Here is a 27,446-nt window from a genome sequence, read left to right as displayed (position 1 = left end):
CTGTAGCTTGCAGGTACTGTGAATCACTGTAGGAGAGGGGGCAGCCTCATTTTGCAGGACAGCTCAACACTCTCAAGCAATGATCTGAAATGGCCAGGAATTGTGAGAAAAGTAAGGTCAAACTCTCTGGATAGGCTTTTTAAAACTCCACGTGTGCCCATAACTCACCCTCATCCCCAAGATTCCAGGGTGGCTTTCCCCTCCTCTCCTCCAGGGCAGGCTTCACAGGACGCTGGCAGAGTGTTGCTCATAACTGTGTTGACTGCCACAGTTTGTCTTTCTGTGAATATACAGGACAGTGCGGTACCCTGTGACTGAACAGCTTTATGCCTTAGATCCCAGAATGCCCGTGTACCAAGGCAGGGCAAGAAAAATGTGCCTCCAATCATACTCCTTCTTATACCACCCCCATCCTTGGTCAGAAGAGGTGAATTGCTGTTAGTTCAGGGTTATATATTTCATTACTCATATACCAGGAAGTACAGCAAACGTAGGTGTATATACTTTGGAAAACTGGGAAATGTACTATAAAGCTATCCACAGACAATTTAAGTCGCCAACCAACAGTTATTCAAGGAATCATCCTGGTGTGGTCCTCCAGACCTTGGTGGTTTCCCGCGGCTGGGCTGTCCTTGAACAACTTACCAGTCATCTGGGCACAAACAGGATTTTTTTTAGCAACCCTTCTATTATTTCTTTTTGTGTTGTTGCTTTTATATTCCTTATGAGTAGCAGTGTGGAAATAAAGGACCAGCTTCATTTAAAACAAATCTTGGAAAGAACCCTTTGAAGATGTAGAGAACCTTTAAGTCATTATTTTCTTCTTTGTTGCTGTTAGAAGTGGTTCCTCCAGATTTCAGCATACGGAGATGGAGATCAGTTGCTATTCCCCTGTCTCCTACTACCTGTGTAACGTGCCTGCAACAAAGCCTGAGGGGCCATTTTAAAAGGGGCCTTTGTGAGTCACGGATTAAACCCAGGCAACGACTGTATTTTCTCATTCAGGGTAGTTACTGTACTGTGTGTTCCTCTTACTTGCAGCACTTGGGCATCTGGCTAAAGGAAGCTGTCACTTTATGAAACAATACTCATAAATCAGCAAGATTTTTTTTTCTTTCTCTCTATTATGTGCCATCTCATTGAATACAAACAGGGAGGTTAATTGAAAGAGAGATGGAGGAGAAATTAAACAGTTAGACGAAAACAGAAGTTCCCACTAGAAAGCAAAGAATATTCTTCATTAGTCATCTTACTGTCTTCATAAACTCAGTTCATACTTTCATAAAACCACGGGCACTTAGATAAGTAAATAGATTATGAATTTAGAGTATTCATTTAACATCCTAGCTCCTGAAGAATCCCATCCTGATATTTTTATTAGTATGTTCGTGTTGTCCTCTTCTTATGAACCATGTGTTCAGCAAACCAGGCTTATTCATCTGCAGGTTCACTGTACTGTGTCCTTTTTTCTCGGGTTAGACTTTGGCTAGTGATGCATAACGATGGAAAATGAAACAAAAGGAAATTCTACTTTTGGCAATATTGCAATTAAAATAAATGTTTTCTTTTTTTTTTTTTTTTTTTTTTGTCTTATTCCCCAGACTGTCCAACCCTTTTATAAAGAAAAAGGTACATGACTGAATCACATCAACTAAGCACCAACACTTACTAGTAACGTGATTTAATGGCATTATCTGTAGTATAGATTCTCAACTACAGTAATAACCATTCCATAAAAGGATTTCTCCTTGTTTTTCATGTGATAGAAAAGACTATTTAGAGGATCAAAAGGCAAGATTAAAAAATACTAAATGTAACTAAATATTATGTAAATAATAAACCCCCCCTCCCCCCAAAAAACTTGGTTAGCTTCGGTTTCCATTTCTTGGAGAGTCAATTGGTTGACTTGGGTTTCAGCTCCTGGGAAGATTAGGCACATTCAAGAAATAGAAACTTAGGTTTCGGCTTCTTAACTTGGGGCTTAGCATAAGTGACTCCATTTTGGGCCCAGTGTAGTCAAGTTAACTTATGTCTATCTCTCTATAAAAAAGCCTTAAACGGTTTTGTGTTGTGAGAATTGAGGTGGAACAAGGTCGTATCTGTGAACTGGAGTTACTAGTCTTGGCCTAATTCAATAAGTTCACTATTAATGTATTTGACTGGAACAAAATATGTAATGATGTAAAGGCAACTCACTTAGTTTAGCTCTCTCTTTTCTTCCTACCTAGTGAAAAGGGTCAGTTCTACTCCATCCTACAAGGTTGCTGTGAGTCGGAATTGACTCGAGGGCACTGGGTTTTAGTGAAAAGGGGGAAAACTGCTATCTGGCCTGTCCATTAAAAAAAAAAAAAAATTGCCGTGAGTCGATTACAACTCATAGCGACCCTAAAGGACAGAGTAGAACTGCCCCATAGGGTTTCTGAGGAGCGCCTGGTGGGTTTGAACTGCCAACCTTTTGGTTAGCAGCTGTAGCTCTTAACCTCTTCACCACCAGGGTTTCTTGTCTGGACTGTAGCTGTAGTTAATTGGCCATAGAAGGAATCCAAATACTGTGCCGGCCTCTGCTAAACAGATGTTTGTAACCAGAATCAGCAACTTTTAGGTACAATACTAACTAAACATTCCTAGAAATGATCAATCCTAAGTGTCCAATTTTGAATATTGCTCACCTACAGCTTCCCCAGGAACTACGGTTGTTACCATTTGTTGAAAGCTGTTACCCCAAAGCAGTGCTTTCATCTCTGAGAGCATCGGAGGCTACAAACGAGATTATGGCCTAAAAAGGGGTGCAGGATGTGGGATCGAGTAACACACCGGATCTGGATTGTTACCTACCTTGGGTGTCTTTAGGAAGGAGAAGAAGGCTCCAATCTCTGTCCACAGGCAAATTGTCTTCTGGAGACTGATAGGCATTTTCCATTTTTCCAGGAGACAGAAACAGACACAATGGTCTGAAATAAATTTCGGTTAGATATATTAAGGAACTTCAGGTTGGAAAGCATACTTAAATCCTAGAACAGGCTCCCAAAGAATATTCTGAAATATCTGTTCCAAAAAGCTTTAGCAATACCACAGTTACTTAGGTGTGAAACATTGCGGGTTTTGTTTGTTCTTTTTGTTTTGTTAAGAGTTTGAGGAGTATTTTTAAGAGGAATGTGTTTTTTAAATTCTTGCCATCCATCTGTCCCAGAAGTTAAAGTATCTTAGATAGTAGCCCTATCTGAAGGACTGCTTGAGGTCTCTTGCAGACCCCATTGCTGTCGAGTCGATTACTGACTCACCAAAACCCTATGGGACAGAGTAGACTGCCCAATAGGGTTTCTGAGGCTGAAATCTTTATGGAAGCAGACTGCCACCGTCTGCCACGGCGTGGCTGGTGGGGTCGAACCGCCCAACGCTTAACCACTGCGCCACCAGGACTCCCTAAACTATTGATAGTTTTGGCTTTATTTTGAAAATTACTAGATTTACTAAGTTCCTGTTTTTATTCTCAATTCCATTAACTTATTTTTATTTTTCTATGGCATTAAATAACAGAGAAAAGTAATCTTCACTTTTTCAGATCACCTGGGATCCATTTTGTAGGGTACTGCACTTTGCACCTCAGTTCCCTTTCACTTGTTAACTCATTCATTTCTTTGCCCATTAAGCAATTAGTGAACATCTCATATGATGGAAGTCAGTGTGACGTAATGAAAAAAGCATGGGCTTCGAACTTCGAAAAGATTTGTGTTCAGTGCAATTCTGTGACTTAATTCCTATGATAACTTGTAACTGTTCTTAGCCTCAGTTTTTCTTTTTTCAAATGTAAAATGGCTCTACGAACACTTAGTATGAGATTTCAAGGCAAAGTAATGTTTAAGAACTTTTGGAATTTGAATCCTTGCTGCACGATTAACGAATTGAGCACCCTTGCAAGCCATTTAATCTCCCTGAGTCTTAATTTCCTCTTATATGAAATGGGAATATTACATACCACATAAAAAAAAAAAAAAACTTTTTTTTTTTTTAGGGTTGTTAAAATTAAATGAAATACTTCATAAGCTTCCTAGCAAATTGTGTTCAATAAATTATAATTTTTTTTAATTAAGTATAAATTAGACAAACAGCAACCTAGCCAATATGTTTGGTTTGAAAGTTTTGTTTTGTTTTGTTTTGTTTTAAAGCAAACAGAACCCCTACACAAGGAACTCACTTGGAAGAGTTAGTGAAATTCCCACTTCATTGTTATAAAAAGTACCCTAGTCTCAGAACAGAGATGGCTTAACAAGAAATTGATGTGTCTGGGTTGGAGGTTAGAGGTGTTGCTTTTTTAAATCATGGTGCAGAAAGTCTATTGTGGTATTTTTCTTCTAGTACTGTCTCAGAGTTGCTTATTGAGCGACATTGATTTTCATGTACTTTCAGGCAATTCAAATGGAAATTTGGCCTAGGGGAAATCCTAATTCCTTTAAGCTACAAAAGACCAGCTATTTGTTTTTATTCTAATTCTTTAGTACATAGGGAAACACGATCATTAACGATCACAAAGACGTACTTTGTTTGTTCAGACACAACTTAGACGTACAGTATTCCGCATACCTCCATTAAATACCATGGTTGCTCTGGGCTTTAGGATACTAACCAAAAAAAAAACCAAACCCAGTGCCGCCGAGTCCATTCCGACTCATAGCAACCCTATAGGACAGAGTAGAGCTGCCCCATGGAGTTTCTAAGGAGCGCCTGGCAGATTCGAACTAACGACCTTTGGTTAGCAGCCGTAGCACTTAATCACTGCACCACCTAGAGATTAGAAATTGAAAATGAAATACACACAGCCGGGGCGTTATTTACTAAACAATATGGGGGTGGGGGGAGAGGAGATCAAAACTATTACAGTGTGGACAGGCTTAGGCTTGATGTTCTAATTCTTATCTCAGGATAATGGTGAAAGAATAGTATTTAAATTGCTCAATAAAAAGAAAAAATTGTTGACAATTTTTTGAGGGGGGGGAAAGACCACTCTGACAAATGCTTCATTTAGATTAGTAAATCAGAATTCTTTGTAACTTCTGCAGTGTCCTCCCAATTGAGAATCCAATAGTATTGAATATGGAAATCCTAAAAAACAGGTTTACGTCTTTATTACTATTTTATTTATAATATCCTCTTAACAAGTGTGTAGAAGACCAAATGGTACCTGCAAATGACTCTTGTAGGGGACACTTGGCTTCACATCAGTCAGTGTGATAACAGTGGTCAAGAAAGGGGTTTCAGGAGCCACCCTACCTAGATCCCAATCTCGAGACATATCTACAGACACTTCACAATCTATGATGTATCAAGTTACGACAAACCGCACTTACGACTGACTTTTTGGGGGTTTTTTTTGGACATCTTATTGTTTATAATATATATTACATATAGCATTTCATCATGTAATTTGATGATGTTATTCTCAAATGTTCAAAGCTCAGATTTATAAAGATACTGATAATAAAAGGCAATAATAATGAAAACTAAAAAAAAAAAAAAAAGTATTCAACTTACGTCAGAACCGACTTAAAACGGAGCTGTGGGAACAGAACCTTGTCATAAGTGGATAACTCCCTGTACCGAGAAGCTCATGAAGCTTCAACTTCTGGGCCTCTCACTTCCAGAGGTCTCTCCTGAGATCCTGGAAGGGGCCTGTGAGCCCGCCTGATCTGTCACTAATATAAAGCTTGCAAGGCAGTTAAGACCTCTGTCTCTTTTTGCTCCTATGTGTTTCCTTACATGTTTCCTTATGTAGGATGGCTTTGGAGTGGCTGTGCACATTTTGGGGGTTCAGCTGAGGGGAATTTGAGCTGGGGGAACATTTAATTTAGGTATAGTGGGATGTATTTATGAAGCATACAGTCATTTTTGTGTGTGGTTAAGTTACTGCTAGCGGTCCAGGAGTACTGTTACTACTGCTGACTCATCTAAGGACACGAGAGTGCAGGCCAGAAGTTCCATGAGGGTGTGAATTTGTGCTGTGGAGCCCTGTACCAGAAGTCAGTAAGTAACAGAGGAGAAATAAGTTTGAAATATACAGAACCACAGGCTAGTCTGTGGAAAATTCTTCCGCAGAAATACTTCCATTCAGCAGATACATGAACTGCCTAGTCTGAATGGCTCCTGACAGGAGTATACTTGGTAAAGAAACTTGTACAGTTATCAGCATTGTGTCTTGGTTACCTAGTACCGCTATAACAGAAATACCACAAGGGGATAGCTTTAACAAACAAAAGCTTATTTTCTCACAGTTAGGAGGCTAAAAGAAGTCTGAATTCAGGGTGCCTCCTCTAGGGGAAGGAAACCATGGTGGCGTAGTGGTTAAGTGCTACGGCTGCTAACCAAAGGGTCGGCAGTTTGAGTCTGCCAGCCACTCCTTGGAAACTCTATGGGGCAGTTCTACTCTGTCCTGTAGGGTCGCTATGAGTCGGAATCGGCTCGACAGCGGTTGGTTTGGTTTTGGTTTTCCTCTAGGGGAAGGCTTTCTGTCTCTGTCAGCTCTGGAGGAAGGTCCTAGTCTCTTTGAGCTGCTGCTCCTGGGTAATCTTCATGTGTCTTGGCACCTCTCTTCCCCCAGCTCTGCTGCTTAGCTTGCTTGTTCAGCCTCTTCTGTATCTCAAAAAAATCGATTCAAGATACCCCTACACTAATCCTGCCTCATTAACATAACAAAGACAGCCCATTCCCAAATGGGATTATAAACACAGGCACAGAGGTTAGGATTTATAACACAGATTTTTAGGGGCACAATTCAATCCATTACATATGCCATAATTTTTTTCTTTTTGATGAATTTTTCTTTAATGAGGAATTTATCAGAGTTTCTGTGTTTGTAAGGCACAAGCCTGTGGTAGCGCTGCACACACGGAATCCCCCATCAGTGTATGAGGTCACATGCCCCATGCATCTAGGGTGTCACTGAGCCACATGGACACACTGGAGAAAGGTTTCCTGCTTCTATGACGTGAAATGCTTTGCTGATCACGCCAGCACAAAACCCAGGCTGTCCTACTGGGAGAACAGCACCACAAAGTAGATAATGTGTCCTCAGTTTAGAGAATATTTAAGATTAGTTTTTTGTCACGTAAGAATCTTCCCAAATTTGACAGTAATGCCAAAAATCTACATAACATTACTAATAACAAGTTTGAAGCCAAAAGAAACTTCTAAGTTATCGGTAATACAAAATATATTAAACAACTGCATTGAATAAAGACCGAATTACCTTTCTCTTGTATCTATAAGAAGACATTACAAAAGCATTGTCATGTAAAAGGCAATCAAAGAGTAAACGTACTTCCCAAAAATGGACATTGTCCACATGTGAGGCAGTTTCCGGTACTCGTGGTATCCACTTAAAAACTGTAATTTGTTATGATTTCTTTTCTCATTCTAATAAATACTCATGGCTTGACATTCTTTTTTCTCAAAGAGGCCTTTGCATATTATGTTTCAGACCCCATAAAACTTAGATCTGCCTCTGGTCCCAGCACTACCACTTGATAGCTGTGTGATCTTGAGAAAATCGCCTCACCACTCTGTGCTTCAGTTTCCTCGTCTAATGAAATAGGGATTAAAATAGTGGCTACTTCAGAGCTGCAGAGAGTTCATTAGTGAGTTAAAACATATGGAAGAGTTCTCAGAACCAACAGCACCTGGCATCTTTCTTTCAGTAACACAGACGAGGCTGCTGCTGCTGCTGTCTTTGTGCAGAGGAGGTAGGCAGCAGAAGAGGGGAAATTGCTGGATTCCAGGAGAACTGCTGTCACACTCCAGAGCTGGGGACTTCAAGGGGGCAGTGGGCTTGCAGTTACGTGGCAGGACATTCTGCTCCTAACTGACTTGGTTGGTAGTGGTAATCTACGCAAGATGAAAATTTTGGAAAAAACCAGCAGAAAGACAGAACTTCTTCACCTTCCTTTCCGCATTAGTTCCAATAATAGTAAATCTGCTGTGACAGAGAGAACAGTCACACCTTTACCTGCTCCTGTGACAGAGAGGCTGGTGATCCCTTTACCTGCTCCTGTGACGGAGAGGGTAGTAACCCCTTTACCTGTTTCTGCGACAGAGAGGGTAGTGACCCCTTTATCTGCTCCTGTGACGGAGAGGGTAGTAACCCCTTTACCTCTTTCTGCGACAGAGAGGGTAGTGACCCCTTTATCTGCTCCTGTGACAGAGAGGGTAGTGACCCCTTTTCCTGCTCCTGTGACAGGATAGTGACCGCTTTACCAGCTCCTGTGACAGGATAGTGACCCCTTTACCTGCTCCTGTGACAGGATAGTGACCCCTTTACCTGCTCCTGTGACAGGATAGTGACCCCTTTACCTGCTCCTGCGACAGGGAGGATTGTGACCCCTTTACCTGCTATTGTGACAGAGGGCAGTGACCCCCTTTACCTGCTCCTGTGACAGAGAGGACAGTGACCCCTTTACCTGCTGCTGTGACAGAGAGGGTAGTGACCCCTTTACCTGCTCCTGTGACAGAGAAGGTAGTGACCCCTTTATCTGCTCCTGTGACAGAGAGGGTAGTGACCCCTTTTCCTGCTCCTGTGACAAGATAGTGACCCCTTTACCGGCTCCTGTGACAGGATAGTGACCCCTTTACCTGCTCCTGTGACAGGATAGTGACCCCTTTACCTGCTCCTGTGACAGGATAGTGACCCCTTTACCTGCTCCTGTGACAGAGAGGACAGTGACTCCTTTACCTGCTCCTGCGACAGAGAGGACAGTGACCCCTTTACCTGCTCCTGTGACAGAACAGTGACTCCTTTACCTGCTCTGTGACAGAGAGGGCAGTGACCCCTTTACCTACTCCTGTGACAGAGAGGGTAGTGACTCCTTTACCTACTCCTGTGACAGAGAGGGTAGTGACCCCTTTACCTACTCCTGTGACAGATAGGGTAGTGACTCCTTTACCTGCTCCTGTGACAGAGAGGACAGTGACCCCTTTACCTGCTCCTGTGACAGAGAGGACAGTGACCCCTTTACCTGCTCCTGTGACAGAGAGGACAGTGACTCCTTTACCTGCTCTGTGACAGAGAGGACAGTGACCCCTTTACCTGTTCTGTGACAGAGAGGGCAGTGACCCCTTTACCTGTTCTGTGACAGAGAGGGTAGTGACCCCTTTACCTACTCCTGTGACAGAGAGGGTAGTGACTCCTTTACCTGCTCCTGTGACAGAGGGTAGTGACTCCTTTACCTGCTCCTGTGACAGAGTAGTGACTCCTTTACCTGCTCCTGTGACAGAGAGGACAGTGACCCCTTTACCTGCTCCTGTGACAGAGAAGACAGTGACCCCTTTACCTGCTCCTGTGACAGAGAGGACAGTGACTCCTTTACCTGCTCCTGTGACAGAGAAGGTAGTGACCCCTTTAGCTGCTCTGTGACAGAGAGGCTGGTGATCCCTTTACCTGCTCCTGTGACGGAGAGGGTAGTAACCCCTTTACGTGTTTCTGCGACAGAGGGTACTGACTCCTTTACCTGCTCCTGTGTCAGAGAGGACAGTGACCCCTTTACCTGCTCCTGTGACAGAGAGGACAGTGACCTCTTTACCTGCTCCTGTGACAGAGAGGGTAGTGACTCCTTTACCTGCTCCTGTGACAGAGAGGACAGTGACCCCTTTACCTGCTCTGTGACAGAGAGGCTAGTGACTCCTTTACCTGCTCCTGTGACAGAGAGGAAAGTGGCTCCTTTACCTGCTCCTGTGACAGAGAGGACAGTGACTCCTTTACCTGCTCCTGTGACAGAGAGGCTAGTGACCTCTTTACCTGCTCCTGTGACAGAGAGGACAGTGACTCCTTTACCTGCTCCTGTGACAGAGAGGGTAGTGACTCCTTTACCTGCTCCTGTGACAGAGAGGCTAGTGACCTCTTTACCTGCTCCTGTGACAGGATAATGACCCCTTTACCTGCTGCTCAGGAGAGCTGTTGGGAGCCCCTAAGATCTCACTGACTGTGTCCCATCCTGGGAACCTGGTGGATTTTTAGTTCTGTTTCTTCCTCTGAGATAACATTAGTATCCATTCAGGGCTTTTTAGTATTTTTCTCACTTTAGTCTAATTTATTTAGTTAACAGGTTTGTATACAATACTAGTAATCCCCTCAGAATTGGTTTTGTTTTTTTAATGAAGTCACTTAATATTTTCTAAAAGTGCAAACCTAGTTTCTCTGGTCATTCTGAATAAGGGAGGCCATACTTTGTTTAAGTTGTCAGTGTTCTCATTACTCCATTACAATATTTTCAAGTGTTACAAAGATAATGTTTATTTTACTAGGCAACCTAACAATGCTTCCTTTTGTTTTTCTCATGAAGTTCTTGGGTAATCACTGGTGTGCTATTTATAGCAGTGGTAAACCTATTAGGGTCCAGTCAGTTCTGACTCCCGACAACCCCACGTGACACAGAGTAGGAACGCTCCATGCGGTGTTCTTTGCTGTAATCTTCAAGATGCAGACGGCCAGGCCTTGCTTCTCTGTGGCTGCTGATGAGTAGGTCAGATCATGAACCTTTAGGCTAGTGGTCGAATGCAAACAGTTTGCACCACCCAGGGACCTTTATAGGAATGGTAGCTCTCATATTTTGATATTTTAGTATGTCGCTATCAGTCGGAATCAACTGGACAGCAATACGTTTCTTTTTTCTTTTTTTATCCTTCAAGTGGTTTCTCTTTTCACCTTTGTGGATTGTTCTTTGCATTAGTTTATTTCCCTTTACATATGGTAGTCTGGCATACAGTCAGTATGGCAAACAGTTCCACTGAGTTGCAGCCAGTATTGCAAATAATAGCAGGTCTGCACTTGAAGCTAAATTAGCCTTTCACTCACTGTTCAGTAATCTGTTGTGTGAAACAGTCATCAACCAACAAAAACAAATTTACTGGTCTTAATTCGATACTTTAGTAAGTTTGACTTTGTGTCAGAACTTGGACTGCGTCTGAAGGTTTTTGAGTCATTCTTCATTTCTACTAACTCTTTAAATCCTTATCCTGAAGGATTCAGAGGTGTTATTAATTCTAACCCTTCTACTGACTTTCTGTGAAGTGTGCCTTGCACTAACTTGGTGGCATCCAGCCTTCCCTACCTTGGTAAGCAGCCTACACAGGTCCTATAATGTTTTCAGAAGCCCCGTTAGAATTGTATCTTCGGGCCAGACAACTCCTCAAGATAGTTGGGTTTAGAATCTTCTCTTACTTTTGCACCCAGTTTGCTCTGTGACCTTGAGTAAAATCATAGTCCAAAGGGCTGTCTCGATAAATGTTCTCTAATCGTGTTGATTTACCTAAGAATGGGGGTAATTGCAAACACAGCAATGGTTGCTGTTGACAGGAGGCATTTGACATCGGGGGCCCTTCTGCTGGGTCCCCTCCTTGAGGCAGTAAGCCAGCCTCACAGCGGCAGAGTCAGCAGCCAAAGCTGTGGGAGGGTTTCAAATCAGTTGGCCACAGTGTTACTGAGAAGTAAATTTCTATGACAGTTATATCATTTTGGGTGATGTTAAATGGGTTGTTCTGTACTTTCAAAAAGGGCATTTTTTTAAGACTTCTAAAACTCAGTTCTGAATGTAGGTAAATGTTTTGTGGTTGAATACATCTGGATTTAACATAGGCCTTTCCACCTAGATGACCTGCACATAGCCTATGAGGCTGAGAGAATTTTGAGTTGTTTAGAAGAAAGATGGTTCACTTAGTTGGAGTCGTAGAATAATTGAGTTCTATTTTTTTTTTATACTATGGTGGCTATTTGTGCACAGGTTTTCCCTCCTGTCTACCTCCTGTGGTGCAGCTCGGGTCCCCATATCCTTGCTGAGTTAAATTTATTCCTTCCTAGTTTACCGTAAGGCCCACTGGCTATATTCAGAAAGAATGGAGGATCAAGTCCACTGTCATTTTCCTGAAATGAGTGGTATATTAGTAAATGCCGGTTATTTGCATGCCTGGTTTCTTTAGGCTTGATAGGCTTGACCCCCTTCTTTTCTGTCTTGTGTTTATTGCCCACCATTGAGCTTAGTGATTTTCTAAAGTCTCTCAAAATAATTTAATGCACCTTTTTTTTTTTTTTTTTTTACTGTGTGTCTTAGGAAACAATTTATGAATTATAATTCTTATCCCAAGGAAATTTTTGAATCAACTGATTTAAGTTGTTATATGCCACAACAGATTTTTAAAACGAGTCCATAACTAGGATTTCTCTTTCTTTTCCTTAAGCCTCATTTCTCATCTTAAGTCTATTTAAAGTTTTATTTTTTTAAGTTTGTTGAGAGGCATGATATCTGAATTAAAGCCAGTTCAGTTACATGTCAGATTTGTTTTATCAATAGCCAGCCATGGTGTTTCTTCATTAATGTACTAGAGTGTCTTTTTCGATTGGGAATACCTCGATTTGTGTCTTTTAAACACCATGTGTAAGACCTTAATTTCTACCAGAACACAGTGTGTCAGAAGTTTTAAAGCTCAGTAGGTTGGATATACGATTTAAGCGGAAATAAAAATGAAAAATGCTCCCTTTTATTCTTGCCAGGTTCATCAGAAGCCTTTTATTGAGAAGTTTCGATCCAAGGCATTTGGGGAGTGAAACCAGGTGCAGAATACTATGTTGTCAACTATTCCACAGTATTAACAACGAAGACGAAGATTATAACCAGTGCCAGATTATAAACATGCCACAGTCCCCTTGAACTTTAGGCCAGGTAACTGTGGAGTGCCAGGCAGCTCGCAGAATGTTGGTGTGAAGTTTAAGTAACTTTCATCATATGCTGAAAGCCTTATTACCCAAATGGAGTTAAAAAAAAAAAAAAAAAGTCAGAACTTTGCATTCAGTTCAATGTAAGAGTGGAAGAATTAAGCCCACAATTTTAAGGAATACTATTACTCAGTTCGGAGCCCTGGTGGCACAGTGGTTAAGAGCTCGGTTGCTAACCAAAAGGTCAGCAGTTCAACTCTACCAGCTGCTCCTTGGAAACCCTATGGGGCATTCTTCTTTGTCCTGTAGGGTCGCTATGAGTCGGAATCAACTCGACAGCAATGGGTTGGGTTTTGGGTTTGGTGTTACTCAGACAAGTGGTCCTTCCCACAGTGATACCTTTCAATGGCAGAATTCATCTCTATCATTTTTTTAAAAGACGAGCTGAATATAGCCTTTTTCATCTTAAAACAGTTCCTTTTCTACTTACCTATTTTTAAAATAAAAGTTGGGTCATGGTTTTAGTCCATACAAAAGCCATAACTTTTTCCCCTTGTCATATCTAACATAGTCACAGGTTATGGTGTGAACTAGAGCCAGTTTTTTTCTATTGTTCTTCTTCATAATAGGTTCAATGACCCTCTCCTTTTTTCCCCTTGTCATATCTAACATAGTCACAGATTTTGTGAACTAGAGCCAGTTTTTTTCTATTGTTCTTCATGATAAGTTCAATGACCCTCTCCTTTTTTGAGTACCTCTTTCTAGAAGCTAGAAAACAGGTGTCTGAAATATGACTATTATTTCTGGGATTTACCAGGCACGTGCCTCGGATAAATTAAGGAGCGATCAAAGGGGGTCCATAAATATGAATACTTTGCCAGCTGCTTTTCCATTAAACTCTTTTGGTTGAATGAAATTAGTAAATAGTTATGTTGGTGGGGAAGCTACTACATCCAAACGTAATACAATGCCTTCCTTTAACAATAGAGCTTCATTTTTTCCTATATACCAAATGAGTTTTTAGGGTAATCTACATTGCAAATTGGCCAATTTGCATTAAAACTATGCCTACTTGTTCTGATTTGTCAACACCTCTTTTTCTAAAAAGTCTTTAACTTTCAGTATGGGTGGGGAGAGACCATCTGCTTATGGAGCTTGCCTGCAGCTCCATCACTTAACGTAGGAGACAGGTTACAAATGTTTAATTGTTACGGCGTTGAATGATTCTCACTCTGTCCAAAATTAATATTTATACATGTGTGCCTAGAAAGCATGTGGTTAAACATAAGTGATCTAATTGTGAATTAATGGCGTTAGACAGCCATTAATTAGTCAACACATGAACAGTGAGGTGTAAAATAATGCTTTTCACACATAGTCCGACTCTTGGCTTTTAAGATGAGTCTCCAGTAGTAATTATTATGCATGTGAGTAATCCACCCAAACATGCTGGTATTTACAGTGCAGGAAATCACCATCTAGTTACCATAAAAAGTAAAAAAGATAACTGTTGATGTAGTTATTGCACATACCGTAACTCTTCCCTGCCCCCCAAAGCGTTATCCCTTGGAATAGACCAGTATAGGTACAAACTATGTGGCGAAACCTAGATGCGCGATCATGACTGCTTGTACCAGCAGTACCAGCTACTGAGAAAGCTGGCCTCAGCCCAGGGTGGCGTCTCCTTCTGTATTTAGGGATGGTATCACACAAACTTACATCACCGTGCTGTGAACGTTAACCATATGTGTTCCATCTGCTTAGCACATTTCATAATGAACAATACAATGAGATTTTTGAGGAAAATTATAAGGATAGGGGTATTCGTGTGAAATATATTCAAATGTCTTAGTTTCCAAATAGTTACTGTACAAGTGACTTGTAGTTCTAAATTTGTGGGCTGATTATACATTATATTACAACTATATGTAATATATGTTACAATTATAATTTTATGTATTACAGTATATATATTAAAATTAATGTTTTCTAAAGGAGTATAAATACCTGTGTACACACACACAGGTATTTACACCCCTTTAGAGAATGTGAATTTGCCTTGATCAAATGATATTACTAATGAGAGAATATAGGTTATGATGTGTTCTTTATTCCAAGAAGCTGAATCACATTTTGATTGGGAATTGTGCGTCCAAACTAACAGAGGTTTTATGTGACACAAGGAAGAAAAAAACTCTGTGACACAAAAGTGGAGTTGTTTTTACCCTAGTAACTAGCCAGCTCATTTTTTTTTTTTTTTTTCAACTAGCCAGCTCATAGAAAGAATATGCCCATCACATGGAATATATCTTGGGAAGTGAGACATTAGGGGCTTATCCTGGCACTTAAGGCCCTGACAGTGCAATGGTAAAGAAGAGCTCCGCCGCTCAGTAAAAGGTTGGCGGCTAAAGCCCGCCCAGTGGTCCACAGGGGAAAGGCCTGGAGGTCTGCCCCCGTAAAGATTACAGCCCAGAAAACTCTATGGGGCAGCTATACTCTGTCCCATGGGGTTGCTGTGAGTCGAAAATCAACTCGACCAAACCAAAAAACCAAACCCACTGCCGTCAAGTCGATTCCGACTCAGACCGACCCTGTACAGCAGAGTAGAACTGCCCCATAGAGTTTCCAAGGAGCACCTGGCGGATTCAAACTGCTGACCTTTTGGTTAGCAGCCGTAGCACTTAACCACTATGCCACCAGCGTTTCCATCAACTCGACATCAGCTAACAACATCTCGGCATTATTGGGGCAGAGTGGGCCTCATTGTTTATGAAAACAAACCACTGGCATCCTAAGTTCTTTTGCTCAAAGTTGGATCCTTCCTTTTTTATGCCAGTTACTTTATAAGTCTGTCCTTTTTAAACTTTATTTTTATTCATAAAATGAATTAATAATGCCTATTTTTTTTTTTATTTACTGGGAGCCCTGGTGGTGCAGTGATTAAGAGCTCGGCCAGTAGCCAAAAGGTCAGTAGTTCAAATCCACCAGCTGCTCCTTAGAAACTCTACTCTGTCCTATAGGGTCATTAAGAGTTGGAATTGACTCATCAACAGCGGGTTTGGGGGTGGATATTTACAGAGTATTTACTGTGGCGCTGAGGCACAATGAAAAGTGTTCTACACACATTATCTTACTTAATCATCACAACAACCTATCAGGTACAAAAAAAACGCTGTTAAAACCTCCACTGAGGAAACTGAGACTCAGAGAGGTTACGTAACTTTACTGTGGCTGCACAGCTAACAAGCGGCAGAATCATAATGCAAACCCAAGTGAGCTGTCCCTGAGTTCATGCTCTTCACATTAGACTATCTGCCTCCTAAGTTACTTTGCCATTGTTTTTGCAATTGTGTGTATAATGAAAATTAATCTTTTCTGTGATAAACTAATCGCTATGTACCTGTCACAAAAGACTGAATTGTCATATAAAATGGTGTCAGGGATTCCTCCATAATAAAGTGTCACTTTTTTAATTCAGGAAAACCTGAATCATAGGTGATAACAGGACCCGTAGTTTGCCAAAATAACTACAACAAAAAACAGTTCAAGGAAAATCAATTTATACTGTGAATAATTCAAGAAAGCTTATAAACTGTTTCTTGAAATTTCTGTACCCTTCCCTCCATAATTTAAATTTATACCCGGTTTTGGAAGGGCTGACTCATTAGGGGGAGAGTAAGTGCGAGTATGGAGTAAGGTGTATATAAGCTTATATGTGACAGACTGACTTGATTTGTAAAGGTTCACTTAAAGCTCAATAAAAAGTATTAAAAAAAAATATATACCGTGGAGAGGCTGGATCAACAGAGGGGGTCAGAAAGCTTTCTAAACTAGGGCAACTCCATTTGACTGAAAAATTTAAAGTCACATATAGCTAGCTATCTGGGCATGACTCAAGATGGAGATGGTTCAGATTTCATGTTAAAAAAAAAAAAGCCACTTGTTATGAATTGAATGGTATCTCCCAAAGAGATATCCTGAAGTCTTAACCCCCATACTAGGGAATGTGACCTTGATTGGAAACAGGGTTTTTGAAGATGTTATCAGTTAACATGAGGTCATACTGGAGTAGGGTGGGTCTTAATCCTATCTGAGTGGGGTCCTTATAAAAGAGGAGACACTGAGACAGAGGGAGGATGACTATGTCAAGATGCACCCACAAGCCAAGAGATGCCTGTAGTGACCAGAAGCTGAGAGACAAGGAATGCGTGCCAATGTCTCCATCAGGGAGCAGATAGAGGACAGTCCTGCCAAGACCCAGAATTTGGACTCAGCCTCCAGAACTGTGAGACAATAAACTTCTGCTTTTGTAAAAAAAAAAAAATTTATACCCAGTTTTTTTGTCAGTTTAAGTTGGTAGGACTGATACTATGAATAGATATTGGCCACTGAAAAATACTGATCGAAAGCGGAGAGGTGGTATTTGTCACCAGCATCGACTCATGAAAAAGGCCCAGCAGAGTCTAGCACCCAAAATACAAGTGTAAGCATCTGTGTGCACTCTGTCACCCACGAGAAAAATGACTTTTTTCTGTAAATCACCTTTGAAAATAGCCATTTATCTACTATTTTCCAAAAATAAATTATAGTTTATCCTAGACGAGTTAAAAGGATTACTCAATTCCATTTATTTCTTCAGATTTCTTAGTATGTGATTAGATTTGTTAGTGAAACGCAAATGCCACCCTAATAACTGTTACAACCTAGTTTATTGTTTCAAAATTTTAAATATCCAAATATTCATTTAGTGTGAAAAGCACTAGTATTACACTCTTGATTTATGTATTTTAAGAGCTGTTTCTGGCTAGTTTAGTTCCCAAATCAGAGTACTAACGTATATGTGATTTTTTAAAATATAGGAAATACCAACAACAGGTGGTTCTGCTTATGCCATTTAATAAACTCGAACAAAGAGTAAAAGTCTAAAGGAGACACGTGTTACTAACATGTTTATGTGTGTGGTCCAGTGGTTGAAATCATGCCACAACTCTCATATAACCCACTGCTGTCAAGTCGATTCCAACTCATAGCGACCCTGTAGCACGGGGTAAAATTGCCCGGTGGGGTTTCCAAAGCTGGAATCTTTATGGATGCAGACTCCCAGATCTTTCTTCCACGGAGTGACTGGTGGGTTCAAACCGCTGACCTTTCGGTGCCCCCAAGTGTGTAACCACTGCACTACCAGGACTCCTCAAGCTCGTCTACCACACTCCAAACAACAGGCTCTTCTTACAGTGGCTGAGCACCTGTCACTGTCGTGAGTCGGCCCCAGGCCTTGTGAGTACTGCACTCATTTCCAGTATGTGTACAGACTCCACAGTGAGGGGAACCACCAAAAAAACAACAGTGAGGGGAAAATACCAGGAACTCTTCTCCCAGGTGTCTGTACAAAGCCCCACCTTGGGTTTATAATGGTAATTTTCCAGCAGTGCTGCCTTTATAAAATGTAGCTCATCTCAGAGCACCTTTCCATAGAATCTGGCTTCTTCTGGACCAAATTAAATTGGAGAAGTATTATGTCACTCTTTTGGAATGTCTTAGTATAAATAATGTTCCAAACTGAAGTGTGATATTTTGCTTAGGTTGAATGCATGTAAGAAGCGGTGTATTGGTACAGATAATTTTTATGCCACATTTCCAAACTAAAAAACATAAAATATGAAAACTTTCAAAAGCAACTTATTTGGAGCAGATTTCCACAAAAAAGTATTCTCAATTTGGGAGAGCGAAGTTCTTTAAACCGTGTAAACACACACATGTGCACACACACACAGACACGCAAACTGCTCTTTATTGGTGGTACTGCCTTACTAATTGTTAAAATTCATATTGACTGACTCTCCTAAATAGAATACTTATAGTGTTTTATCCTGATCTTAGAATGAGAATTCCGCGGTGAGAGAGAACATATTTTAAGGTGCCTGAGTAAACTCATAAGAATATGAAATTGGTTTATGTTGTTTAAATTATGTTACTGTTATAATCCTTCACGACAGGGTAATCAGTAATAAAACAGGGCAGTGGGTACCAATTAAGCAACATCAAATCAATGGGCGTGCTGCTTGCAGACTGACTTTAACAGTCACTGATGGGAATAAATGGATTTAATATGTACTTATTTGCAGACTCTAGCTTTTCTGTCATCCTACAGGAGCTAGTACATGAATAATCTAAGAGGGATACCTACTTACAAATTTAATGAGATACTAATGGGAGTCATTGCTTTAAGTTCATGTTATAAAGTATGATGAAGCACACAGTGCTAAATAAAAATCTGTCCTCTACGCCGAGGACTTTGTAGTAATAGCCAGAGTGAAGAATATGTCTGTTTGATTATGTACTCATCTGATTGAATTATCCTCTTGTGAAGATGAGCCCCTAAGATTTTATTATTGTAATTAAACTGAGAAGTATTTCCTGCATTCTATGTTATTTGCCTATGTTTATGCTATATCCAGGAGCCAGTTCAGCCAACCAGTGAAAATACTATACTATTTAATACGTTCCACCCAGGCTCATTGTTGACAGCACAGAGAGTGTGAGTAGCTGTAACCATACACATCAGCAACCAGGTGTACACAGCCCAACCGTTTGTATTTTTCCCCTGTGAGCTGCCTAAAGGATGTGTAACCAGCTTGGTTTGTCTTTGTTTCATTGCTGTGTTTATGAGAATCAGTTTGAAGGTGAAAGGAAAGCAAATTTGAAATTAATCTTATCCCATACAGACCTCCGGATATCCCACTTCCCCCCCAAAGGAGGCACATGCACTCCTTTGACTTCATCTTAAAATCAGCAGCCGTCTTTGGAACTGCCAGTCGGCGGGTGTTTCTTGTGCAGCATTCATACATCAAGTGAACTTTTCTGTGCTTTCATTTCTAAGTCACTATTTTTAAACTGGATTTATTCTTCACTTTTGCTGTCTTGCCAGTGGTTTTCCAAACTTTGGATTTTAGAACAAGCTATAGCTGTTGTTGCCATAAAATTTTCTTCAGTCTACCTAAGGTCACCTTCTTTCATGAGGCTGTGATAACAGAGTAATATTTCAAATTAGTTTGAATTTTAATCTTACCTCCTGGTTTCTCCCTTTCATTGTCAGTGTTAAATTCAGAATTTCCACATTTTTCGGTCTAGTTTTTTCATTCAAATAAAGTCATTAACCAACCCAAAACCAGATGATGCTTCTAGTCTGTGTCACACAGGTAAGACAGAGTTCTGGCCATCCTGAGTTGTAAGTGTAGCTTATTTATTAAGAACGTGGACTTTGCCGGTGACTGTGAAGATGAGGCAGCCCAGCCAGTGTTCTGCTCCATCGTACACAGTGTCGCTAGAGTCAGAATTGACTCAATGGCACCTAATAACAGCTTAAAAAAAAACAAAAACCGAACCCATTGCCGTAGAGTAGATTCAACTCATAGCCATCCTATAGGACAGAGTGGAACTGCCCCACAGAGTTTCCAAGGAGCGCCTGGTGGATTCAAACTGCTGACGTTTTAGTTAGTAGCTATAGCACTTAACCACTGCGCCACCAGGGTTTCCGAAAATAGCTTAAGCACTGAAAAAAAAAATGGACTCTGCTATCGGATTACCTGGTTGGAATTTTCAGTTTGCCACTTGCTGGCATTATGATCTTGGGAAAGTTATTTAATTTCCTGTGCCTTCCTTTGTGAAACGGGAAGATAACATTATCTATTACCCACATGGGTGGTGAAAATTAAGTCAGCTAATTTATGTCGAATGCTTAGCATAGTTTTCAGCACAGAGTGACAATCAGTAAATGGTTTTCATTGTCAGCACTATTGTAAATGCTTAGGAGAGATGGATTGGGGGAGGGACAGATGGAGAAAGGACAGGGCCTGAAGGTTGAGAATGAAGTAATACTCACATTTTCTTTTTCTCATAAGGTAGCCTCTATATTACTCGTCGAATAGCTTCAAAAGCTGCAAACACTTGTAGTACATAAATAGTACCACCATAATAAGTACATTTAATCATTCCAATACATATTATCCAATAGACATTAAAAAAAATAAATAACCAAACCCATTGCCATCGAGTCAATTCCGATTCATAGTGATCCTATAGGTCAGGGTAGAACTGCCCCATAGAGTTTCCAAGGAACACCTGGTGGATTTGAACTGCTGACCTTTTGGTTAGCAGCCGTAGCACTTAACCACTATGCCACCAGGGATTCTCAGTAGACATTAAGACTCCCTTATGAGCCACACGTAGGAATACAATGATTAGCATGGCCACTTCTGATGGGGAAGGACTACACATTAGCTAGGTCTATCTACAAAGATCGCTGAAGCCTTGTATTTTCATGGTGTCTTTTAACTGAAATGTACTGATAACAGCTAGGTCTTGAGTTTCGCTTCTCCTTTTTCATGAATCTTGACATACATACTCCTAAACTTAATCCATGAGAACTATTGGGGGGCAGCGGTGGGGAGGAAGAATTAGATGTAACTAGAGGAAATGGAAGGGGGAGGGATGTCCATAATGTTGGTAGATAATCAGATGAGGCAGCAGCAGGCAGATATAATTTCCAAAAAGCTGTTATCCCTCCCACAATAATGCTAGGAATTAAAAAATTGTACCATGAGACTATAATGAACAAGGTTGCTCCTTTGGAGCCGGGGACAAACCTCGTCTTCCTTTGCAGACAAGAACAAATCATTCCTTGTGCACACCCCCACCCATGCCCCTTAAACTAAAGGAAATATGGTAAATAGGGGCTTTAGAAAGGTAAGAAATTCTTTAAAAAGAATAATAGTAAGGCACCTAGAGGGGAGTGTATGAAAGGATATGGCACTAGTCATTTGCCTTGGAGAGATTGAAGGTTTATGGGTTAATTATATAACTGAAATATTGTGATGAGCCAAACTTTTCTCCCACATCCAAAATTTCCCTGAATCTGTGCCCATCTGTACCAGCAGATACACCAAGGACCTCCAGTGGGCCTGCTTGAAACCAGGGCCATTGTTTCATTTGTTATATTTCAGGGATGGCTATGTATCTGAATGTATTTTGAAGGAGAGACTGTTAAGATCAAGAATAAGCCACCTGCATTCTGGTGTTTAAAGTAGGCCTACCTAGCACTTTTCCAAGAAAGCCATCCAGAAGACGTCTAAAAGAAAGTGGTCCTACCCTGTGGCTTTGGGGGAAAAAGTGACTGCCTGAGTTCTCATTAGATCATGTTTGATTGCAGAGCACTTCCGAGCTCCTGTCATCAGTTAGTTTCTTCCCCTGGGAGTGGGCGGTAGTTTCTGTATCTCCAAGAGTAGGCATAAAAAAAAGATCCTTGCTAGTTGGTGACCTTTTACAAATTACTTCATCTCTCCTTTTCTTGGAGTCCCTGGGAGGCTCAAATGGTTAAGGCCTGGACTACCTGCAGAAAAGTTGGTGGTTCAAAACCACCCAGGCGCCTTGGAAGACGGGCCTGGTGGCCTGCTTCCAGAAGGTCACAGCCATCTACTTCCAGAAGGTCACAGCCATTGAAAACCCTATGGAGCAGTTCTACTCTGTGCACAGGGGGTCACCATGACTGGGAGTCAACTCGGCAGCAACTAACAAGAACTCCTTGTCTCAGTTTCCTCATCTGTAAACTGGATAGAACTGTATTTACATCATAGAGTTATGGTGAAGCTTAAGTGAGAGAATAATATAACACTTAGAAAACATCTGGCACAAAGTTAGGCTTTATTCTTACCTTCAGATAGCAAGGCTGGGATTAAAGAGTACTCCGTGTGTGTCCCTGGGGTCACTCTGAACCTGGCCTAAACCAGGAGAAAGAAATTTGGGGGTCATCAGTGTACCAGCCAGGTGTCCATAACCTGTAAGGTGTTTGGACCCAGGGCTCGTGAATGAGCTGAAATCACAGACAGCATTTACGTGTGTGAACAAGTGCGCGTTCTTTGGGGGAGAAAAGGCATACCTTTCATTGGTTTTCTAGAGATCTTCAACCCAAAAGAGATTAAGAATCACTGTCTTACAGGAAATATGGTAAGACCCCACACAGAATCTTCTTAAAAGATAAATAATTGAAACTCCAGAGAAAGTATTTTATGAATACAGCACTTTACTGAGCAGTAGTTTCTTAAAGGGCTCCATTTTACATTGTCTAGCATGGGTTTTTTTTTAGCATGGGTTTTTAGCACCTACTTTTATATTTTTTTTTTTATAAGCTTTATTCTATAAAACAAATTAAAAACTTCTGAGTAGATCTACTAGGAATGACTTTCCTTCAGTGTCAGAACATATTCCTTAGTTTTCAAAGCAATTTTTCTGCCACTAAATGTGCATTTCAGCAACTGTTAGGTGTAATAATTTTTAAATTTACTGTATTATTTTTATGATTATTGTTCTTAATGGCTCCTCCTAAGTTCCTGCGTTTTTCTGGTTATTTCCTATAGTAGTTTTCACAGTAATGTTTTTATTGTTGCAATTATTAGTTTTGATAATTACTTGGACCTCATATATTGACATCTTCTTTTAACTTCCTCATTGTTCAGCACTAGGCTTTTGTGGTATTGTCAGAAATTTCACCTGTTGAAGCCAAGATAGATAGAGGTTGTTGTTTTCTACCCTTTCTCTCTGAGTTTTAAGCTACCAGCCTCACAAACATCCCGTGTGGCATAAGATGCAAATGATAAACCTTGGCATCTTCTTCTCAGTACAGACATTTTTCTTATGCTTCGTTTTTTAGCTTTTTGCGAGACTTGTGTTAAATATTTTTAATATTTAAAGGGTTATGTTAATTTTGACCTGCTGTATATTTTAAATGTATTTTCTAACTTCAGCTCCACTTTTGTTTTCTTCTGACCCAGTGATAAACTTACCTTTACCTGTAAATCAATCCAGTGTTTTGAATAATTTGCTAAAAAATGGAATTGGCTGGATTAGAAATAACTTATTCCTTCCTTAAAACTACTAATCTAAATCAGAATTCAGTTATATTTCTTATTTTGGTTGTGTTAACTGAAGTGGACCTGATATAAAAGCAAAAGATTTACTAACTATGACCAGTGTTATTAATTTTTATGAACTAAGAATTCACTTAGAAATACTACCCATAACTGGGTCAGAAACTCCGGAATCTTTAGTGGTGCTTTGTTTATGTTCAGATCATTAGTTGAGCTGTTATGGGTCTCTACTAGATTATATAATACTTACAAGGGTTTATTAGGGAATGCTGTGAACAGTATTATGCAACAAATACATTTCTATTTTAATGTTTGAACATTGAATTGTTTTATTAAACTATAATTCAGAGTGGTGCCTCACACTGTTTCCCCTTCACCTCAGCTCCCCTACAGTGTATCGTTAAGTAGCTATAAGCAAAGCTTATGTTTAAGTGCAATTCAAGAGCCCCTAATGGAATCCTGTGACGAGACAAGGAATCTTTTTATATACACAGCAAAGATGTATCAAAGCCGTTTATGGTTTTGTTTACACACATGACAAAACTATCAGACCTGAGTGGTGCGACTGGAAGTTGTAGTTTAAATCATTCTGTTAAAGAGTTCTGCTACCACTTGCATATGTCAGTGATGAAAAATAATCAACATAAGCATCTTTGAGAAGCAATTTTAGATCATTAAAGATGTATGAATTTTGACAAAGCAAGATTTGGGGCTTATTAAGAATATATTAGGTCTCTACATCGAGTGAAGAGAGAGAGGTATTGTGTCTCTTCAGGAGGAAAGGTGTCTCCTCATTGAGCCTCGTGAAAGATTTAGTGGACAGTGGCCGGCACAGGTACAGGTACAGGAAAAAACTCAGTCTTCATCTCCACTCTTCCCACAAGGCTTTTGTGAGAAACGGCCTACTCTAGTATGAGTCCAGAAAAGAAGCAGGACCTCAGAACACTGCGTGTTTCCTAATGGACTTCATATGTGACATATCGCTGTCCATCTGACGTGTTTTCAAGAGTTCCTGGGCAATCATTTTACAGGACTTTAACATGACTTTTTCATAATACATTACATTTGCTCAAGGAGTGTGGATTTCTTTTTTCTTTTTTTTGTTATTATTTATTAACTATTAAAGTTAATTTGTAGATCTCCTCATAGTTGTAAATTTCTAAAATCCTTTAGTAGTAAAGAATGGATCCCATTTGTTCTACTTAGATGTTAAAGTATGATCTTAAAAAGGATAGGGTAGGGAACATTCCAGATAATCGATGAAGGGTAGTGTTAGTTTACTCACAAAGTTTTCTTGAAAATGCTGAGTGCTTCCTGGAATCATGACTGCATTTGCTAAAACGAGAATATATTCCGTTTTTAGAAGCTATGAAGTGCATCTCTGTCCTGTGATGTGAGTCTTATGTCAGCTGCAGCTACTCAATTTGCATGTAAATTCTGAAATTTCCATGTCCCATGTGACACTTCTGAAATGTCTGTCTGTTCTTCTTTCCTTTTTAATTTCTCAAGCTCACTATTTGGATAAGATAGTTAAAGGTACTGTATACTTGCTCTTTGTTGACATATCTGCATATGTATCTCTATATAACTGTGTACTAGACTGAATTAGGTATGAAAATAGACTGTTTTCATGCATATTTCTTTAAATTATAAATCAGGCTTACATTATGTGAAATGCCTTGGATTTAAATAATTGAGACTTAAATGTCTGTGTCTCATTTTTATAATTTTGGGTTATCATGGATTTTATTCCTTTGTAAAAGCATTAGTTCTCATGGGACCCAAAAGCTGAAGATAACAGTGCATTTGCTGTTTTTGGTGGGGTTTTTTGTTTTGTTTTGGTTTGTTTTTTTTTTGTTGTTTTTGCTTTAATATCTTCAGTGTTGGCAATTTAGCTCATGAGCTAAATTAATTCTGAATTAATGAATCACAAACGTTCACTCTCTTATCACAGAATAAGAAATTGTCAGTCTAAAGACTTCTGGTTAGCGTATGTTGAGGGAAATCTCATCTATCCTCAAATGTAAACTTATCTGGCTTTTTCTAAATGTTTCAGAATACATGTGATACCATAATTTATGTTTTGTTATTTTTTTTTAAACTACAAAATACTGTACATTCTAAAAACAGAAAAGATGACTGTGTTCATCAGAAAACAGCAGATTCTTACGTCTTCAGTTATGGTAGAAATAGGTGGATTTTTTTTTTTTCACAAGAAAATCCCCTTTCCCATTCTCCTCAGAGTACCTATTTTCTATCCCCTGTTTGTGCTTTTCGTTAGAATATGGAAATATTCATGGCAATATCCGGGCTTTCCTATGATAACTCAGCTGCTGCACCTCTGTCAGTGGGGCGATTAAATCTTTTTTTTTTCCTTTAAAATCAGTATAAAACAAGAAATCCACATCCAAAAGGAAAATTTACCTTTTATGTGTCGAATAATCCATAAAAACAGATGGTAATTGTCTGAAAGGAAAGCAGCAAAATTAATCTCATCCTGACCTGATGGTATCCATAAATAAAATTTCATTATACCCTTGCCACGAGAGACTGTCAAAATAGTCTTACTCCTGTTAACTGTAATCTCAAGAGACAGAGCGTCTCTTCGAGACATTTACATTCCAAATTCCATAGTGGAGGAGGGGAAGCCAATACATGAATAATTCTTTAATACAGACTTAAAATAAACATCTTTAGACAGATTGTTCCCTTAAATTTTGTCTCTGAAACAAGAGTAGCATTCTAATTATAAGAAGCTATATAACAAACCCCAATTACTACAGCAAGTATTTTTATTAACATATATTTTATACCAAGTTATAAACAACTCTGTGTCCAGACGTATCCGATTAGTAGCCAGTTACTCTTAGGAGTTCAGCATTTACGTCCTTGCTTCTGTTGGTGTCTTACCACACTCAGAGACGAGAACACCAGAACCACCTAAGTGTCATCCCATCACAGCTCGCGTTGGCTGCATGCCAGGTGTCATCAGTAGGAAGTGGCAAAACTGTTTTTTCTTTTTTTTTTTTATTGTCATGTTAGACTGAAACAATTATAGATTTTGGATATATTAAATTATTTTAATTGTTTCCCAAATTTTCCCTCCTTGCCCATAAAAGCAGACAAGATAGGATATAAAGGTAACAGCATAAAAGCCTCAGGGAGATTGTCACAAAATATCACTCTCCGCTCTCTGTCTTGAAGCACGTCACTACCGTGTTTTTGTTCAGTCTATCAATGTTTTATTGTGGTCCTTATGGTATTTCATTTTGTCCGTCCTAAGTAATCAAATATGCACAGCTATTACATTTAGTTGGAAATCCTGTTGGTCCTGTCCCATCCGTATGCAGCCTGAATCCTAATGTTTGTTAGAATAGACGCTAAGCTGCTTCACTATTTCCTGGGCTTTGCTTATTCTGTGAAAAGGAATGTACTCTTGGCATAAAGTATAGTCATTAAGACTGGACTATACTTTGTGCAATTATTTAATGCACTGTAATTTCACATGAATGTACGGCAACTCTGAGGCCAGATAAAATTAATGTTTTCTTTTTAACATCATTCATATCCTTATACCCACTTTCATGCTCCTTAGAGGGAATTTTTAAAAGCAACAAGGTGCTTTAAGAAGGCGTGTCCTAGCAAGTGACCAGTAATGTTCACGGCAGATTAAAAATCCATATTAGGGATTCTGAAATTATTTGGTAGAGATGCTTTTTCACACCGTGCAGTCAACCTTGTTGCTTTGCTAAAGGAAAAAATGGAAGTTAATTTTTTCTGGCCTGCAGCTGTTTAGTGGGTTGTTGCATATATTTCTGTCCTGCACAGGTAAG

The 27,446-nt window shown here is 39.8% G+C and overlaps 1 protein-coding gene across 1 annotated transcript in view; it reads left to right on the top strand.

The window, feature by feature from the left end:
- TENM3 (teneurin transmembrane protein 3) overlaps positions 1–27,446 on the top strand; it is a 788,034-nt gene that overhangs the window by 653,114 nt on the left and 107,474 nt on the right. The window lies entirely within an intron of this gene.

The sequence above is a fragment of the Loxodonta africana genome, chromosome 21, assembly GCF_030014295.1.
Source record: "Loxodonta africana isolate mLoxAfr1 chromosome 21, mLoxAfr1.hap2, whole genome shotgun sequence".
NCBI lineage: Eukaryota > Metazoa > Chordata > Mammalia > Proboscidea > Elephantidae > Loxodonta > Loxodonta africana.
Note: the sequence above shows the minus strand (reverse complement) of the source record. Positions and strands in the feature narration are given on the sequence as shown.